General features: G+C 40.8%; 1 long non-coding RNA gene across 3 annotated transcripts in view; it reads left to right on the forward strand.

Annotated features, from left to right (window-relative positions):
- Positions 1 to 19,952, forward strand: part of LOC137858589 (uncharacterized) — a 130,618-nt gene that overhangs the window by 61,788 nt on the left and 48,878 nt on the right. Inside the window, exons 2-3 of one of the 3 annotated variants that reach the window (XR_011097867.1) lie at positions 8,608 to 8,770; positions 10,056 to 10,423. This is a non-coding gene — a long non-coding RNA (uncharacterized lncRNA). Of the gene's footprint in view, positions 1 to 8,607; positions 8,771 to 10,055; positions 10,424 to 13,587; positions 14,252 to 19,952 lie in introns of those variants that run through there. The other 2 variants (XR_011097866.1, XR_011097868.1) reach the window with 2 other exon arrangements.

Below are 19,952 nucleotides of genomic sequence, written 5' to 3' on the forward strand. Positions count from 1 at the left end.
TTCTTAATGTGCTTTTAAAAATCAAAAGAGATGATTTGTATTCAGTTCTGTAAAGGGAGGATTGTGTGTAGGGTTAAGTAGCTGAAAATAGCACCATTTTGCATCCATAAAGTATCACCAGTTTCTTATGACTTTTTTTATTTTTTTAATTTTAACGCTGTCTTGCTTTAGATGTCTTTGTCTTCCTCAGACTATATTGTTAAGCATCTCTTAAGAGGGACCCATATTAGGTGTTTTTTTTCAAGAGTATGTAGGGAAATGCAGGATAGTACCAAAAGTGAGGAATCCTGCTATCCAGATCTTAACCACAGTGATAAGCAACTGGACTCCATCTCTGGGCTTTCCAAGTCCTTTTAGCTGATCGCTTTCCTCCTGTGCAACCTTTTTCCTACTCCTTGCCATCATTTTGTCCTGCTTTTCCCTGCTGAGGTCCTGTACTTCCTCCCTGGCTTCTTCATTCTGGACTTTGATCCCATCTCTCCTAATGTGGTGGCTCCATGAGTGGTGAATCAGGCAACTGTTTGGGAGCAGGAGAGGAGGTGGCAGGGAGGAGAAGGATGTCCTCAGGCCTTGGAAGCACCAGGACGGGCGTCTGTAGGAGCAGTTGCTTACTGTTACTTGCTTACAGCCTTGCTAATGAGTGATGCTTCAGAGATGAACCACTCTCACGTCAGCTGAATGGCACTCGGCAGAGCTGGGATGGCTGCTCAGTGGCTGGCGCCATCTCACAGTTTGCATCTCACTTGTGTTTCTGGTCTGGTCCACAGTGGGAGCTGAAAAATCTCACAGTAGCTTCATGAAGCAAATAAGTCCACGCCTCATGCAAGGCTGTCAAGAACTTTGTGGGACTTGTGCTGCCTTTTGTGTTTCATGGACAGCAGGGCTGAAAAGGAAACAAGTGCCAGCAGGTAATTTTGTTTTCCAAATAGTCCAGGCGTGAAGTGTGTGAGCTCCATTTATCATTCCAGCGGAATCTCTGTGGAGACTGACCTCCTGTTTGCCCATTTTTTCTCATTTTTTATTATTTTTTAGTTTTCCTTGACTAAGTGTTGCCTGCTGGAACAAACATTTTTGAATCTGAATTTCTAACCATGCACAAATGATAAATTGCTCTGTTTGTTCAAGAAACATTTTTGGAGGAATGTTTAATTGTAATTAATAAGAGGGGAAAAAAAAAAAGGCTGATCATTGTTGCAGGCATTCTTTGTAAGCAAAAACTGTGTTGATAGCATCAGCAAAGACAATAGATGCGAAAAACAACTTTGTAAACTTGGAGGGCTACAATTACATGATTTATTTTTTTAACATACAGATATATTAGGAATTTATCCTTTGTTTCAGAAAATGTTAATTTTAGAAAGGTATTAAGCTATAAATACTGAGATGAATTTGCTATAGCTTTCCCCCATCATTTAGCAGGTGTAGAAAAGACCAAGATAAAATAGCAATGCGTGTTTTACACAGGTTTTTCCAGCTTACCTGAGGTTCTTTATCATGGAGATGCTGTGATTAAGACAAAAAAGACAAAATATTGCTACTAACTCTTTTATTATTCATATCCTTGAAGAGAAACAAACAAAGTCACAACCAGAACAGACCACCTTTCCTTCAAACCTGATCCTTCCACTATTTGTTAGCAGTTTTCAGTGGCAACACAAAGCTGAGTGATCCTGCCTTCAGGAAGATGGCTCTTCCTCTGGAGAAAGAGGAGGTACCGAGAATTTTTCCAGAAGTTGCGAAGAGGCAGCTGTACATGTAATTCTTTGTCTTTGATCAAAATGTAAGTGTTCTGTTTCTCAGTTTAAACCTATGTGACCTTCTGCAAGAATACATAGGCTGAACAGTCAGGCAATTAATAGGAGAAACTGTAATCTTACACTACAACAGCATTTCATTATCCTTAAAATAGCCCAAGAAAAGAGATTCTCTGATTCCTTTGACCTGCAGCATCTGAGTGGTGTTTTCAGTTTTGCAGAAGCACCGGGCTGTTCCTTCATTGCTGTCTGCGGCAACCTGAGCCTGCAAGGGTGAAAAGGATGAGCTGTGATGAGTGCCATAAAACCGAAGGGAGCGGAGAGAGATGCCTGAACAATTCAAAGTGCTTTTATTAATCCCTCTTTCCATAACTTCTTAGAGGGAGGGGGAAAACATCTCTTTCAAGCTTGGCTAGACTTGGAATTAGCCGCTGTCTTCCTTTCATTGTCTCGGCACTTTTGTGGTGCTGCTGCTGTCTTGTTAGCAGCTTCGGCTCATGAACAGCCAGTCTGTTCCTGCCTGCAGAGGGGCTGTAATTTCATCCCATCTTTACAGATATATTGCTTTGACTTTGTGGTGAGAGCTCTGAGGACACTCTCAATGCTAGCTTTAATTAGTTATTTTTGGTTGTTTTTCCCAAGTAAAATTTGTTTCCTTTTAATGCAAACAGTAATTTGCTTTGAATACCTCTATGTCATTGCTTGGGTGATGAAAGCCCTTTCTTTATGAAAAGAGTCTCTTTGCAGCTCCTTCTCAAGGCATACAAGAGAGCCTTCTTAAAAGCTTTTGGAAGAGCTGGAGTCTAGCTTTCTAAATGTAGCAAGGACATAATTTGGTAGGCTGAAGATTTTCCTAACTATTTTTATAAATCTTTCTTGGATAGTTTCACTTATGTAGTAAAACCAAAATAAACTACTTTATTTTGGCATGTGAAGTGCTTTGTGCCTTTACATACCATCAACAGTAGGGAAGAACTTGACAAGCGTCTCTGAAGGAGGTGGGGTATATTCCAAAACATGCTGCAAATGCTCATTTGTAGCTTGTCAGGAGTGTGCTGTAGACAATATCTTCTGTGTCATAGCTATCAGTGTCTTCAGGTGGTTTGTGGTGTGTCTCGTTGTGGTGTGTGTGTGTTTCATTCTTTTTGGTTCAGTAACTTGAATATTGAACCTATTAAATAGCTATTCAGAAAAGAGGAAGGAAGTCCTATCTGGCCCACAAGCTGTCATAACCTACAACAGTGTATGTCTTCTTATGTATCTTAAAAAGCTAAATCACTTTAAAAAATGCAAATTTTCAGTGCCAGAGCTTTTCAGAAATCAGCCCATTTAGGCTGTCTGGTATGCACGCTTTGCTTTGTTGTTGTTCATGGGCACTGTGTGAAGGTTTCTTCTCACCAGAAGGCCTGGTAAAGACAGGCTTTTATGTGCTCACGCATCATGAGCACATGAGCATCAATATTTTCCTGCCCATAGCTTAATACTGTGGATAACCCTGTGGTTGCTGGCTGAATTCAAAGGTATATCTGCTCATACATAAATGTTATTAGTAACTCTTTCAAGAGAATTTTGGCATAACTTTCTTCTTATGGGTTTCATGTGTAACATCTAGTGCAAGAGATGAGTTCGGTCTCTTAAGATCCCTTGGTTTGATTGTCCTTTTGAGCAAGGGATTTGCATTTATGGTTCATCATTTGTTCTATGTTTGCAGCTTGCATACTTCATAGTGTAAAAAACAAATGAGTCAATCAATGCTTTTCTGCATCTTTTGGAACAACATAGCATAACGACAGGTTGCATGGAGAAATGTCTAGCTCTGAAAGCAGGCTAAGAGCAAATTGAAAGCGTGCATTTCTTTGATGTGTAGCTTGTCCTGAACTGTAGGAAGTGGAAATCTTTGGGGGCTTATTTTATTAACCTGAATATTTCCATTAATAAAATAAGTATCTAAACCATAAGCAGTATTATAGTCTAGAACAAGCCTGTGTGTAAAAGCACTCACAAGAGTCTCTTAAAACCCAGTAACATCATAGGTAAGTTCTCATTTATCTAACACAATGAACACAAGATATAATTTCATTAACAACTATTCTGGCTATTAATACCTGGAGAGGATACTTGAACGTTACCCTACAGCAAAGAATAAAACACAATGATCTCTCTCTAAGAGTTAGCGTACACAAAGCATGTAATATGCTGTAAAACCTTGTGTAGTAAAAGCTGTTGGGGATGACAAAAGAAAAACTGGACCAAGTTAGGAGGATATTTTTTAAAGATAAACCTTTATCTATGCAATGAAAGGGGATGAATCTGATTCCTTTCTCCCCACTTTCTGAAAGTGCTGATTGCTGTGTGGGGAGGTAACGTTTATCAAGTTACAAAATCAAAGGTAGAAATAGAAAAGAAGAATAAAACCCCAACTTTGTTGCAGTATTTCAGGGCATACACAGATCTGTACCAGGTAGCTTAGCCTTGTTAGTTATAGATGCTGTGACACACTACAGCTGTTGCAGTGAGTTTTTGCATGTCTGCTTTGCATGGTTACAAAAAGGTTTTTTTTTGCGCTTTTATTTAGAGCTGGTTACTGCTTTCAGATACAAAACATTTACCTACTTCAACAGGAGAATTGTTTTCTTAATTTACCAGCTATTCTTCCTGTCACTGTGACAGATCTCAAGCTACCTCAGGCTCAATCCCAAATGTAACTTCGTGTTTGCTTTAAAGTCAGGAAGGATCTGAAAGAATAATGTTAGGTGTTAGTTTTGTATTGATTAAGGCCATTTCTCTCTACTAGAAACATCATTGATACCTTTTGCTTATTTTGAATTTTTTTAACATCGTATATTTTAATATTGGTACACTGTAATTTGAGTACTTTAAAATGTCATAAATTCAAGCAAATTCTTAAATATATAGTTTTACGTTTTTTATATTTAGTTTTGAATTTATAGTTTTAAATTTTAAGAAGAGTGCTTGGTCATTTCTGAGACTCCATAAGGAGAGAAATTGGAAAAACTTGTCTATGACTCAGGAAAGAAGATTCCAATGATTCCAGTACATTCCAGTGTAAATTCCCATTTGAGGGAGATGTGGATGGATTCTTCATTTCTGAGCATGTTACTCTGTCCAGCTGCATGCAGTATATGGTGTTAATTCCGTCTCTGGAATTTAGACAAATGCTATTTTGAACCAACACTGAAATTTACTGAGAAGGAGCTATTTTGAAGAATAAATCACTTTGTTTGAACTGGATGTGATTTTTTTTTCCCACTTCTGTTAGTGATTGAAGTGATAATAACACAACGTGACACACATTCATATTTCACACAGTATAGGAGGACCTGAGCTCCACACGCTCTGAAAAAGTTGGCAAACAAACAGTTCCTTCATGAGATAGGTGTAGTGCAGAGAGGGAATTCAGAGAAGCTTCGCTGGCACTAACAGAACCTACAATTACATCTACTTGGTAATGCCTGTGGAAAAAGGAGAAGGAAATGTCAGAAGCTGCTAATGTTAGATGATGATACCCTCTTCGTGTTGGTGGAAATACACTTGAGAGAACAGCGGTGTTTTCCAGTTGTCTTGGATGTCTCTGGCCTTTGCCACCAACAGAAGATGTGCTGATGGCTCCAGAGAGCACAGACTTGTGCTTCCCCCTTCTCGGTTGTGCATCAGGGGACAAAGTCACCCTTGAGAAGAGATGTGTTTACTTGTTTCCAAAGGGCTGAGGTCCAGCAGGTTGCTGCACTGGGGTTTCACGTAATATGTAGCCTGCAGCCAAGGCGCCTCATCAGCACCACTGCAGTAGGAGCGAGGCTGGCCCCATGCCACCTTGTCCAAGAGTAGTTGCTCTACAGCTGGGTAGGTGGTGCGGGCTCTTTCTCTTCAGGCTTGGCCAAACTCAGACAGTTTGCTTCTGGTTTGAACGCAAAAATTTGACTTTGCTTCCCAAAGCTGCCAGTGCTTCTGCAGGCAGGGGGAGGCTACTTTCCTAAAAGGTTACTGGTTTGGTTCGATAACCTGCTCGATGCTCTTGCTGTAGAAAGGAAGGGCTGCCGGAGGTCAGAGGCAAATGAATTAACAAACCCTGCTAAAACACAGACCTGGAACATGCTTTTGTTGGCATAGTGGCAGCCAGTCCAGATTTTGCAGGAAACACTATTAGAAATAAGCACGCTTTTTTCTCTTAAAGAGAGGAGATTTCCAGAAATACTAACTGAGATCTCAGAGTGCTGACTTAATTTTTTCCCCGATACCTGGAGACAGAGGTAATGCCCTGGCGTATTCCAGTGAGCCCTCTTTTGCACAAACATAACAAGGCAAAATCCTCTGGTCAGGAGCAGCTTTGCAAAGCATTAAGCTAAACACATATGTATTTGCCTGTTTTTGACTGGAGGATTAGTAATTTGTTTCTTTGTGAAACTCTACACTGAGCTCTTAATTAAGCTTACCAGGCACAAGTGCACTTCAGGTGATCCAGACGACCTTTAAAGGGCCTGCAGCAGATGGTGGAAAGTCTGTGTTCGCACAGTATTCTGCTGTTTTGTCTGTTAAATAAGTATCTAATTACTCCCAGTCTTATCTTATTTCAACACTGTGTCACTAATTTACTTACATGGCTGTAAGTAAGGTAATCCTTTGCCAATCCGATAAGCTTTCAGCTTGACTTTTTGGGAAGTAAACTTGCACCTGATGAGAATTTTCTTTCGTGCAGACACAAGCGTCTTCCAGTACTTTTCCAGAGGCTCTTAACAAGATCATTTACCATCTTTCCCACATAGCTTTTCTTTCAGCTGTTTCAAATAAATTGCCTGTGACAAATTCTGATTTTTAAAGTTTGTTTCTTGAGGGCAAAATGGCTTTTGTGATGTTTTACACTGTGATGGGCAAGGGGAAGTAAGCACTTCTGAAGTAACAGCAGCAAGTCTTTGTATTTGCAGATACACAATCATTTCTCTGTTATTTTTTTGAACTGCTGCCCACGTCAGGCAGAATGGCTATTATGTAGAGCAGCACTTAGGCGGGTGGTTGAGTCATCCGGAGTTAATTTCTTCTTGAGTATTGTCTTGAAGAGACCTAAAGTGCGAGAATAGGCAGGTTGTTAGTGGAGTCGATATCTAGATATTTCCTCACCTATGGCTCTTTTTTTTTTCCCAGCCTTACTAATCCTGTAGTGGCATGTGAAAAGCTCGGCAGCACTGGGGAGGCTCTCCCTTCTTCTGTCTTCCACCTCCACGTTACCCCACCTGCAAGCCTGTTGGCCATAAAGAACGGGCATTGCATGTGTGCACTTCTGTGCATTGAAAAGAGCGAGATGCCACCACCAGCTATTCATATCTTTAGTAGCTATTTTATTTCTTACTATCCCACATGCCTGTAGAAATCAGTGAGGTTCTGCACGTGTTCGTGGCATTCATGCAGAATTCAGCATAGGGTGAGGCTCCGTACGTGTAAGATTGCCCTTAACTCCTTACCTCAGCTGCTATTCTGCAGTAACAATATTGAGAGGGGGGAATGTTTAGGAGAAGCATAAAAATGTCACTGCTCAATTGTTTTATAGAGCTCGCATGCCTCAGCTTTGCCGCATAGGAGCCCAGCTGAATGTTTGCCACGAGCTTGGAAGCAGGTCTTTAGGCCAGTAAGTGCTGACTTTTATTTTTAGCACCACTGTTTTCCTCCTTTGTTTAATCACAAAACACCATTCAACTAAAATGGTGCGGAAAAGGGGCTCGGTTCAGTCAGGACTCGAGATGATGTGTTAAGATGGACATGGCTGCTGCCTGTTTTGGGCTTGCAGAGGAAGGAAGCAACGCTGCTGTCTTGTTTTCCTCCGTGAATGTGTATGTCCTGGTACCCTGCGATGCTCTGTCTCGACTCCATGCCAGCAGCATTTAGGGAGGCAGCCTCCTTGCTGTCTCCCTGTGTCTGCGAGGGAAGCAGAGTGCTCCATCCTGCTGAGCTGAGGACCGCGGCGCTGCTGCATCTCCTGCTCTTTGCAGAAGCCCCCCTGCTTTTGCACAGCAGTGCTTTGTCCCGCGACTTCCACCCTGAACACCAGGAGGTGATCGGTTTTGTTCAGAAGCTTCAGGGTTAGACCAGTATTCTTTTAGTTGCATCTAATAGGAGGTTAGATAAAATAATGCAATTCTCCCTCCTGTCCTGAAAGATCTGTGAGTCTCACCAGCATAGGGAAATGTCTTATTCCTGTAATTTCAGTCACTGTCCTTAATCAAATGCTCAGAACAAGATCCAGGAAAAGGCATGCTCACAAGCAGCCTAACGACCTCTTTGACTTTAGTTTCTGAGTTCCCATAAATGTTTTATAAAATAATTGTCCTTTTAAGAGAGAGAGAGGAGGGAAAAAAAACACGTTACTAAGGGCAAGATGTTTAATATGTTTCTGGTAAATATGCAATTTAATCTAATAGCGCTGTTCTTAGCTGTTAATATCCATGAATGACCTATTTTGGCATGAGCATCTGAAAGCAGAGCTGTCCTATTAACCTGCCAGGGTATCTGTTAGCCTCATTTTGAGAGTGATTTGGAAGAGCTTGATGAAGATTGTTGTAAACATCATAGCATGATGCCAGGGAAGTATTACCATGAGCACACTTGCTGCTTTTACTGCGTGATCAATTGCTAAAAAGGTCGCTTTGTTTATGCTTTTGCATTAGAAAGCATACCAAATTAAATAATATTTTGTTCCCTCAGAGACATGCTATTGGTAACTTTTGTTAAACTGGATAAAAACTCCAGCTGCAGAATTTGAACCCTATCTCATTGTATGGGTTAGAAGCCATCCAAAGGATTTTATTTTTTCTTCTCTAAAATAAAATCCTTTCTTGACTTGCAGTGGGATCTCCTATATTTAAAAGACCTTGGCACCAGTGGTATTAATGCAACCTCTGCTGGCTGTGGTTGCGTGGAGATGAAGCCTGAAGTCCCTGCTGTTGCCCTACAACATGAGTATAATTAAGGATGCAGTGGAACGAAAGCAGCCGCACCATCCGAGAGAGGTGAGTGACCTCTTCACAGCAAGTCTGGGGAGGGCTTTGGGATTGCCTGGCTTTGGTGTCTGCATCTGTGCCATACCTAGATGCTCCTCTATTTCTTTTGTCTCAAGTAGGAGAGCCATATACTCTTGCTGCTTTTATCTGTGGCAGTAGATGGGAATAATCACACAGAATGAAACTTGTTGCCACCGTTTTAAGTGTTTGTCTCCAGAAGGATGCTTCCAGCTCATACAAATTTTTGAGCAAGGTGCAAGAAAGCACACAGCAGGTGGAGGCCATCCTTCAGGCTCTCTGGGGTTGCCCACCCCATGCCCTGGGCTGCAGCTGGGGGCTGTGGAGGCTCAGGCCCCACAGGAATAGCAGGGGGGCACTGTGCCCCCCAGCCCTGAAGCATAGCATTGCTCCTTCCCCTCATCCCTGCTTGGGGAGTAGAGGAGGATGGAAACCTACCACCCATTCCCCATGTGCTGCTCATTATTTTGTATGTTTTCAACACAGCTCTCTCAAATCTCCTTTCTAAAGCAATCAATCTCATCTCTGAAGTAATCAATCAGGAGCTGTTTGAGTCTTTTCACTGCGGTTCTCCATTTCCTTAATCACTCCTGTTGTTCATACAATTGCCCTTGGACAGTACTTTACCTATCAGGTTCAATAACTGCTCAGTACATGACTTTTCTCCCTCCCTCTTTTGCCTTGCTCTAGTTGATCTGTTTTAATACCCATGGAAAAAAAAAAAAAATCATATCAATGTAAACTTATTATTCAAAGAGATTTTACGTTCATGCATATACAGATAGTTTTCATAGCTTGAACTAAGCAAATGCTGAATTTAATTTTCTGTTTAGAGTTGCCACTATGGGGTGTTAAATTGTTGCTGCTATAATGAAACTGCACCAAATGTAGTAATGAATTTAACAGCTGTATATGCACCACAGTAGAGCATAACAAGTCAATTTAGGGTTTGATCTGAGGAAATACTGAATTTTTTTTAAAGCATTCACAATTCACAGCTGCAAACTATCCTGTCTTCACATACGACTCCAGGAATTAGCTAAATGTTTATGCATGAGTTTAAGGATTTATTATCAACTGCAAGAACTCTTATTTCTAAGCTAAAACTTCAGAGAAAGGTAGTATAATTTGAGTAAGCGGTTTTGTTCTGAAATATTTCCAACCTGTGCAAGCAGCATGATTTAAAAATTTCATTTCCTTAGGTGATAATCTCAGGTGATGTATACTGGAATGCTCACATGGACCTTTCTTGTATTCCATTTTTAATTTTATTTAGTCCTCTCCAGGCTTTGGAGAAAAGTTAAAATACCCAAACACTTGATTCAGTTGTCCGTGACTTCTCTGAAAATGGCTGACTAAATAGTAAAGTGAGAAGGGAAGTAAACACACATTGAAATCATGAGAGCTTTTCTATGACGCTGAAGAGAGAAGTCCTTCAGAAGCTGAAAGCAGAGGGGAAGCCCTGGTTGTTATCTGTGGAATCAGCTCTGTATTTCCAGGTGATTTTTTTCAGGCGACATTATGTATTTGCAATTGCTGCATTACAAAAGCTTGATTTTTGTGTATTTAAGCTGTTATTCAGTGATCACTTAACTACATACTCCATAAATGAACTGAAATGTACTTGTGGGCACATAAAAACTACAGCCATAGCCAAATGTCGGTATCCATTTCCTTGGCCAGGACATGAGATGCACATTAAATGGTTTATTTCCTGAATGATACAGGAATAAATACCAGAATTCATGTTTTCCAGTACAAAACAACCCTTTCCTCTTCAGCTATCTGATGCTCTCAACAAAAGGTAAGTATCTGATGTCAGAACTCTTAACACAGGAACCCGTGTGCTTCGAGGTACCAAAGATCCTCAGCACTGAGCTTTATGCAGCTCACACACACACGGCTGTGCTTCTTCCGCTGTGCTTTCCCCCCCTGTTGTGAGAGGAGTAGCTGTAACATGCTCAAGAAAGAATTTCCAGGTGCAAATCCCATTTGTCTGTCACTCCTATTTCTGCCATTCACAACAATGACAGTTATTATGCTATCAATTATTTTGAGAGGAGAAGGTGTTATATATCTTTTCCCTGGTAATAATGATTTCATAACAAATACTAAAATCTCATTCCAGAGAGTGAGAGAAGAGAACAATAAAAAAAAAAATACACATTTTGTAGCTTTCACAAATTATACTGGTTTTGTAGGGACAGCCAGTGTCAAGTGATTCTTGCTGCAGACACCAGGCAGTTCTAGCCAACGATACGGAGACTTACTGCATACCATCAAAGTCAACATTTTCATGTGTTAAACACCTGAGCCTGCAGGCGTTCATGCTTCTGTGTTTTTCCATCACAAGTGGTCACACTTCTGTCCTTATTTTATTGAAGAGGATGGTTAAGCATCCTCTGCTGGCTTGGGCAGCTCCTGGGACTGCCTGTGCACTTTTGTAGTGCTGTCGGGAATGACTGACAGCAAAACTCTGTCCTCACCAGGTTTCCTCTTAATATGAGAATAGGAGGTGGATGGACCAGTGTTGGCGTGAGTGAGGGTTAACTTGAAAGATGCTCCTTTGCTGGTTTTATGCTTTGCATTCATTCTTTTAAATTGCTTTCCTTCCTTCTCTTTGCTCCATGGGTAAAGCCATGTTCATTAAAACTTTAAAAAGTTCCCCATCAAGGCTCTCCCATAACGGGCTGCTCTTCAGAAAAGAGGAAGTAGTTCAGAGTGTGTGTCCATTACTCTTGAGTGCTTGAAAACAATATTGAGACAGTTTTCACGTTCAGTCATGACAGAGAAAATATTTGCTCTCTGTTTCTTGAAAACTTGGTGTAGGTTTCTTCCCCATTTGATCTTGAGACATTAGTTTTCTATTTAAAAAAAAAAAAAAAGTTAAATATTCACTGATAGCTGTACAGTAGCACTGAGTTTGTTGGATGCAATGGAGTAGCAATGTTCTTTTATTTTGTGATTTAAGATCAGTTCCACATACTTCAAAATACATAGAAAAAGAAGCAAAAAGCAACCTGGCAGGCATAAATTCAAAATCAAATTTCTGTGTATAATTCTGTGTATAAGTTTTCTTCACTTGGTTTAGCTATGGGCTTAATAAATTCTCCAATTTAGCCCAAAAAAACTTTCAAAAATCATACATTTCTGGTTTGTTAGGTCTCTGGGGTAGATTCTTGTAAGATGACACTCATCAGGAGGAATTAGGAATTGTCATTCCCTCTTTGTCATTGTCATATGAATGGAGAGAGATGAAACTCCTTCCAGAGGTAATAGATTATAACAAAAGATGTTACTGCTCAGGCATGGTGTACATAGAAAAGAACAAACTGGGATCTCTTTCAGAGGTGTACTGGGGCTTATTGCAGGCGGTACAGAAAAGCACTGAAGATAGCTGCATTTTAGGAAAAACCAATCTAGCTATAAAATCGTTTATGGAATTTGCAAGTGTCATATAAAGGATGATCCTCACCCAAAGGTTACTGAAGAAATCCCAAGACCGCTCACCTGATTATATGCCCACAAGCAGAGGTGGTGTCTCTTGTTGTGACTTCCTGACTTCATCATTTTATTAATTTATTTTTCAAAGCAATTTGACAAAATTTAATCATAAAGATGGTATTTTGTCAAGCAGCTGTAATTTGCTCACAGATAGCAGTCAGGTCCACTAATTTGCTATATATTTTTATAACAGTCATGAAATCAAACAGTTGACTTGCATGTGTGGCATGATAAAGGTGCGGCTCAGCAGCAGGTGAGAGAAGAAACACGATGCACTTGAAAGCAAGCAGGACTGCACATCCGAAAATACTTTGTTCATATACTTTGGCAGCTACTTTACTTGAACTATTTCTGACAATATTTGGTCATAAATGCTCAGTGTTTTTCGACTCCCTATTCAATAACCCCTAAAACATGAGATTTGGACAAACTTCTTCTACTGAATTGTACAGAATGCATAGGAAATAATGTAGCATATTATGCCAGATTTTTTTGATGTGCCTCTAAGTACATATGCTCACGTATAACACATATGCACACTATTTTGAGGTTAAAATGTTCCACTTTGCAAACAAAATCTTTCCATTCATGTCAGATTTGAGCAGCGTGTGACAAGGAAGCTGTGACAATGATAATAGTTTTGGGAGAAATAAGTTGATAATCACTTTCAAAGAGCAGTGGGGATGCAGGCTTAAATAACGTCTGGAAAGCTCCAGTATTCTCCCACGCAACTCAATACTGTATGAAACAATTAACAAATTTAAGTATGTTTTTGCTTAATGTGCTACCCTAGGATCTGGAGGCCATATCTATTTCCAAATGAATTTTAAGCCCTTCGGGGAATTTCTTTGGGACCCGCACATCATTTCTCTGCAATGCTGAAGGATTTTTTTTCTCTGACAAAGCAACTTGGGCGGGGTTTTAGGAGAGGGATTTATCACTTTCAGTTTAATTAAAATACCAAGGAAATTTTGAGGAGCCGTGGTCTCCGTGCTGCTCTGCAAATTATTGGTTTGCAGTCATTGAAATCCATCCAAATTGCTTAGGTTAGTAACAGGTTTTCCACCTCATTGGTCCTGGTGGTTCCTTGCATCCAAAGGCTCTCTTCTGCTGCAAGTGCTGCTGCCTCCTTCTTTGTAATATAAAGAAATAAAGACCCCAGTCTTAATTGCAAAGTTCCTGATGTTACGATAGAGCGTACAGGGGGATGTTTCTTATCTCATGTTCTTGCCTGGATTCTTGTCATGCCTCTTTTTTTTTTTTTTTTTTCCTGTGTGCTGGACACAATATTACATCTTGGGCAGCATCCATTGTAGGCACAGGAGCTATTTTCTGTATCGCACACTCTGAAAGACTCCAGAACATGAAAAATGATGGCTTCAGAGGCAGACAAAGGGGATACTGAATGCAAAAAAAAGGACTTTCTCGCTCCATCTCTCCAAAAGACCCATGCCTTGTGACAGTGGTATCAGGGCAGCAGATGGCAAAGTGCGAACAGCATGGGAAGTCATCAGGAGTCCCTGGAAAGTGTATTTCGGGAAGCTGTGTGGCAAATCAGGGGACATTACAGGCAGTACTGAGAGCAAGGCAATCGTCTGCATAGCCATAAAATAACCTTCACCTTTTCTGGCGGAGACTGACACTGCAGTAAACAAGCTCAAACTGGGGAAGGCACACGGTAAATGTTACAGATGAAGTCATAAAAGTCTGGCAGCCACGCAGTTCGTGTCCTTCATAAAATCTGTGAAGAAGCAAATGGGAAGCCAGGGACCGGCCAAAGTACCAGCACAAATCAATCTACCTTTCACCATCTAAGGGAAAGAAAAGCAGACCTGAAAAAGACCTGCTGAGCGGATCTCTTCCCAAACCCTGTTAATGCGCTGCCACATGTTACTGGAACTTGCAAAGCAAGATGGGGTCCAAGAAGATTGAATGAGTTGGGACTGGCAGAGGGGCAGAAAAATCTTTTCTTTTTAAGTTGGGGTAGCCTGAGATAATTCGGTCATCTGCTCTCTGTGAATCTGCAGTGGTCTGCAAGCCCGTTTGGGTCTGCTATACACACACCAAACCTACTTGCTGGGGTTTATACGGCTGCCTCAATCCATTTAATTTTATTAAAACTTCCAGATGAAAAAATAATAGGTGTTTCACATGGAATAAGAGGAAATAATTCCTTGGCTTTGGAGCTTCTAAGGAAAATCCTTACATGGAGTTTTTATGTTTTATGAGCAACTTTACAATGACCACTTAGAAATATGCATCAGTTGGTTTTAGAGCCACATGCACATGTATTTGTGCTGGAGTTCAGACTCTGTTTCCCTCTCTCTCCTGCTCCTAGCTCTGTATTCCTCCCTTTGCAGGACTGCCACAGTGCGGTGAATTGAAGTGAGCCGATTTGTCTCTGTAGAAGCCGGGGTCAGTACAGCAAGGCACAGGACCTGCAGAAAAGAAAGAAAAGAGGAGAGCACCCTTCTTTCAGTGGGAACAAGTTACCAAGTGAAACCATACCTTGATCAGCTGGGATTTTGGATTGGCTTTGATTTTTCTTTGAAACTCCAGGGGAAAAAGTAGTTAAGCCTGCCACTGAACAGGGGAAAAAGATGGACTTTGCTGTTTTCTGTGACTACCTAGGCCCTAATCTGCCCTGTAGGATTAACAACTCACCACACATGTCTTCTGAAAACCTGTAATCCCTGGTTGTTGATGATACAAACCTTTAATGCTTCTCTTGGACAGGAATAGGGTAAATCTCATCTTCCAAAGGAGCAACTCTTGCACAGGGAAATGAAATTTCATCTCCGCATGAACTGAGCCTGCTATTTAAGTGATCCTGGGGGGGGGAAGAGCTGCTGAGCAATTTGTTGGGAGTAAAAACAACACCTCATGATTAACTTTCAGAGAATCATACCTTTTGGCTCTTGGCCACAAACATTTAGTAGTAGGTCGGGCTTGCTGGAGCTGCTTTCCTGCCCGGACCTTAACTGGTAAGCCAAATCCACTACTCCTTGACAACTTAATTTTGACTTGGGGACAAATCAGAAAGGAACAAGAATAATTATGCAACAGCTGTCACTGCAGAAGAAAGAAAAAAAAATAAAGACTAGCTTGTAAGTCATGGCATCCTACTTTAGGAAGCATAAAACTTGCAAATGTGGTGCTGGAGCAGAATCACTCATATGTCCAAATTTTCTTTCATAAAAGAAAATCGAACTAGTTGACGAACTAGACAATTATTCCACAGATGTTTGGTTGGCAGCAGTTATAACACAGTTCTGGAAGTAAAGGAACATGTCTCATGTGCTGTGTACACAATTCAAATGACATGTTTAACTTGTCAAGAAAAAGGATTTTGAGCATAAGGCAAAATCAGTAAAAATGGCTCCTCTGGGATGTTTCTGGCTACAAGGCCAATTTCCTCCCCCCCCCAAAAAAAAAGAACCTTTATTTTTTTTCTTCTGGATCTGAAGATGACAAAGATGAAACTGAGCTTGCTGAGTTACTTGTTCTAAGGCTGAAGTGTTTGGACATTATAGTGCTTTCAAAAAAAGAAGGAAAAGCAGGGTTGTGCTGCTGGGGGTAGCCATCAGCTGCTTCTGCAAATTAAAAGAACATTTACTGCAGTAACTGACAGGGAACTGCAAAAAGAGAACAAGTCTAAATTGAGCTAAAATAACAAACATCAGAATTTGCCAAACATCTCAAACTCAGATTGTAAAAAGAAAAGAAAAGAAAGATGCAACCCCTTTATTCTTCTATTAATTTTTCATTTTGGGGGGACATCCAGGTCTTCATTCAGGACTTTCTGTTCTCCTGAATAACTATAAATTCTGATGACACCAAGTTAGGTGCGTGTGTCGATCTGCTCGAGGGTAGGAAGGCTCTGCAGGAGGATCTGGATAGGCTGGACCCATGGGCTGAGGTCAACTGCAAGAAGTTCAACAAGGCCAAGTGCCGGGTCCTGCACCTGGGGTGCAACAACCCCAAGCAGAGCTACAGGCTGGGACAGAAGTGGTTGGAGAGCTGCCAGGCAGAGAAGGACCTGGGAATATTGGTTGATAGTCGGCTGAATATGAGCCAGCAGTGTGCTCAGGTGGCCAAGAAGGCCAACGGCATCCTGGCTCGTATCAGAAGCAGTGTGGCCAGCAGCGCTAGGGAAGTGATTGTCCCCCCATACTTGGCTCTGGTGAGGCTGCACCTCAAGTACTGTGCTCAGTTTTGGGCCCCTCGCTGCAAGAAGGACATGAAGATGCTCGAGAGAGTCCAGAGAAGGGCAACGAAGCTGGTGAGGGGTCTGGAGAACAAGGCTTACGAGGAGCAGCTGAGGGAGCTGGGCTTGTTCAGCCTGGAGAAAACGAGGCTCAGGGGCGACCTTATCGCTCTCTACAGGTACCTTAAAGGAGGCTGTAGCAAGGTGGGGGTTGGCCTGTTCTCCCACGTGCCTGGTTGAGGCAGGACGAGGGGGAATGGGCTAAACTTGCACCAGGGGAGGTTTAGGTTGGATGTTAGGAAGAACTTCTTTAAAGAACTTCTTTACCGAAAGGGTTGTTACAGATTGGAACAGGCTGCCCAGGGAAGTGGTGGAGTCACCATCCCTGGAAGTCTTTAAAAGATGTTTAGATGTAGAGCTTAGGGATATGGTTTAGTGGAGGACTGGTTAGTGTTAGGTCAGAGGTTGGACTCGGTGATCTTGAGGTCTCTTCCAACCTAGAAATTCTGTGATTCTGTGAAATTCAGGGTCAACTACTGTGCCTGGGAAGAGCTGTTCTTCTCATCCTGTGGATTTTGAATAAACTGGAGATTCGACTACCTGCTCTCCTCTCAGCCCTTGAGCACAGCACAGAGGACACCTCTCTACCCAGATTCTAGCAGACCAGCACCAGCTAAAACAGGAAAACAATGAGAGAAATGGGGATTGTGACTGAATAATCGCCGTGATGCTGGAGGTTTTCAAGGTGCAAGTTGGAAAGGGTGCGAGATAATCTCATCTAGACTCCATTTGCTTCCATCAGGTTGGACCTAATAATCTGTAGAGGTCCCTTCTGAATGGGGCTGTGCAGTGATTCTAAGTTGTTTTCCTCTTATCTTTATGCAGGAAAATTCAGTTTTGCCCACGTATAGCAGAGAAGCTTTGAAGCAGCTTTTCGTGTGCTATATAAATATGTATGAAGAAAAGTGTTTATGACAGGATTAATTCCTTTGTGCATCTTAGGAGGCCTCAAAATGGATTTAAAATGCCAAAGTATTTATATCTCCACTTAAATTTTTCCTAACCTCTCCCCACCAAAGAGGGAGAGAAGATAATGTTTAGAACAAAATACTAGTTATGTTTGCACTGTCAAACATGAATCCTTTCTGATGAAGAGACAGCCTCTGCCTCTTACAGCAGTACGTATACTGCAGGTTAGCAAAGTTCTCCATGCGTTTCTGATTTCTTTCACTTCTCTGGTCTTTGCAGTAGGTAATACTGACCCAGATCTCTTATCCAATCAATCCTTTTTCCAAAATTAGGGCAACATTATACCTCCTTTCCCTGGCTGCACGTACGTTCTTGTTTTCCAAGTTTGTTTGAACTAATTCCCAGGGAGCCTTAGAATGTGCTAACTGTATAGAATATATTATTTTGCCATCTGTTTTGGGAAAGACACTTTTCCCCATCACATTCCTATGCTGTAATTATTTAAACTTTACAGTGAACTCTCCAGACTGCTGGTATTTATACCCCTGTAAACATAATTCCCTTTGTTTTAACAAGAATAAACAAGGAACTCTTTTATTGATCAACCTTTGAAAAGGCTTTTGTTAACACTCTGATTCAAATGTTGACACGATGGTTCAAGTTAAAATTAACCTTCATATGCAAACATCACTACTGACGTGAAATTTTGATTTGAGGTTCAGTCCTTGCATAAAAGTTGCATTGGTGCAAGGCAACACATATCCATGAGCATTCCTATGATCTAAACGTGTGCTAGAGCATCCAAGATTTTGTAAGAAAAACTTGTCCTCAGACAATTGAATGTTAATTGAAAACATTTGCATATCGCTCTGGGCAGTTTTACAAGCTCTTATTCACCAGTTCTCAGCAGCAAATTGATTCACTGTTAATGTGTCACCTATTGTTGTGGCTATTTCCAACAGTTATTTACAGCACACCAAAAGAAAATTGTCAGTAAGTAAATAAATAAAAACACAGCCCACCTACTGAAATGAGTTCACCTTGTAAAGTCAGAGAATCAAACCACAGCCAAGGTTTGCCAAGTTGGAGATTTTTTTTTTCTTTTTGTTTGTTTGTCACTGAGAAGTGCTGGGGAAACAGTATTAGCTTAACTTTCTATCTGTGTATGTATTGTTCATGAAGATGTGATACCTTCAAGCATGATATTTAGAACTTCTTATATATGCATGGCACTATGTACTGTACTATTGGTACGTAGTAAATGCGTGTTATTGCAATGCATACTAATATAAATTGGATTTACTTCTTAGGAATGCATGTCAGATAGTGATTTCTTCTGATTTGTTCATGGCTGGAATTAATGCAGTACTGATGTGCTCTGAATGTCTGTAACACTCGAGTTAAGTCACAGATATCCTGAATGAATTGACTGTGATTGTTTTAGGCTAACTACTAAGTTCCTACCAATAGCACAGGTCTAGCAAACATAACAGAGCAATATTGATTTAGTGTCATAGCTGTGTTCCCTGACTGAGTTAAGATGCCTTGGTTTGGATCAAGAATCTGAATCTTGAATCTGATTTTTCGGGCTTCAGTGGAAAATCTGGGAGAAGGAAAAAAAAAAAACAAAAACACTCTTTGGCCCCTTTTTGGCCCCTTTCCTGCCTTGATGTCACCCAAACACTTCTGTAGCACTGTGTCCACCTCTTGCACCCAACCTCATTTCATTAGCAATCACTTTCAGAAATCATGGTTCAATCAGTTTTCTTTTAAAGGAAGAATCTCATGTGCTCTTAGGAGAAGCCCACAAATTAGATTTCAAATGTTTTGTTTATATGAATGCACTTGCACAGCCTTGAAATAATTGTCAGCATTAAAGCTTTCAAGTCCAATACTGAAAACACGCTTTTTGTTTCTGGCATTGCTCACTGTGATGGTTTAGATCACTACAGGTCATGATTAATTTGCAGTTAGCTGAATAAGGAGAAAAGTATCAGTATGTACATGCAGCAATGCCATAGGACCTAAAAGTAAAAAACCACAAGCTAAAATCTTTGTTTGAGCTTTCACTTCAGTAACAAGTTGGCTGCAGGAGTGAAATATTGTGAGTCTCCCCGGGTTAATCGTAGAGGCCCTGGAAGCTGATGGCTGTCGGCGCTGTTAGGGTTACTCTAAGGAATAAACTCCTAACCTGTTTTGGTTAACTTTCTCTTGTTTTTGCTTGTTTTTGTTCCATTAATAAAAAAAAAAAAAAAAAAGCCTTCTTACCCTTGAATTTATTTTTAACTTTCATTGATTGCTACAGAGCAAGAGAAAATGGCAGGCGGGCATCTTGAGAAAGTGACAAAAAGCTCTTAGCTTTTTTCTGGCTACTCTCAGCAAATTTATGTACAAGCAATTTCTCTCTCTCTCTCTCTCTCTCTCTCTCTTTTTTTTTTTTTAATCTGTTTTCTTGGAGAAAAAGGTTTGGAAGTGAATTTTAAAGTGTTTTAA

Source organism: Anas acuta, chromosome 6 (assembly GCF_963932015.1).
Source record: "Anas acuta chromosome 6, bAnaAcu1.1, whole genome shotgun sequence".
In the NCBI taxonomy this organism is placed as follows: Eukaryota; Metazoa; Chordata; class Aves; order Anseriformes; family Anatidae; genus Anas; species Anas acuta.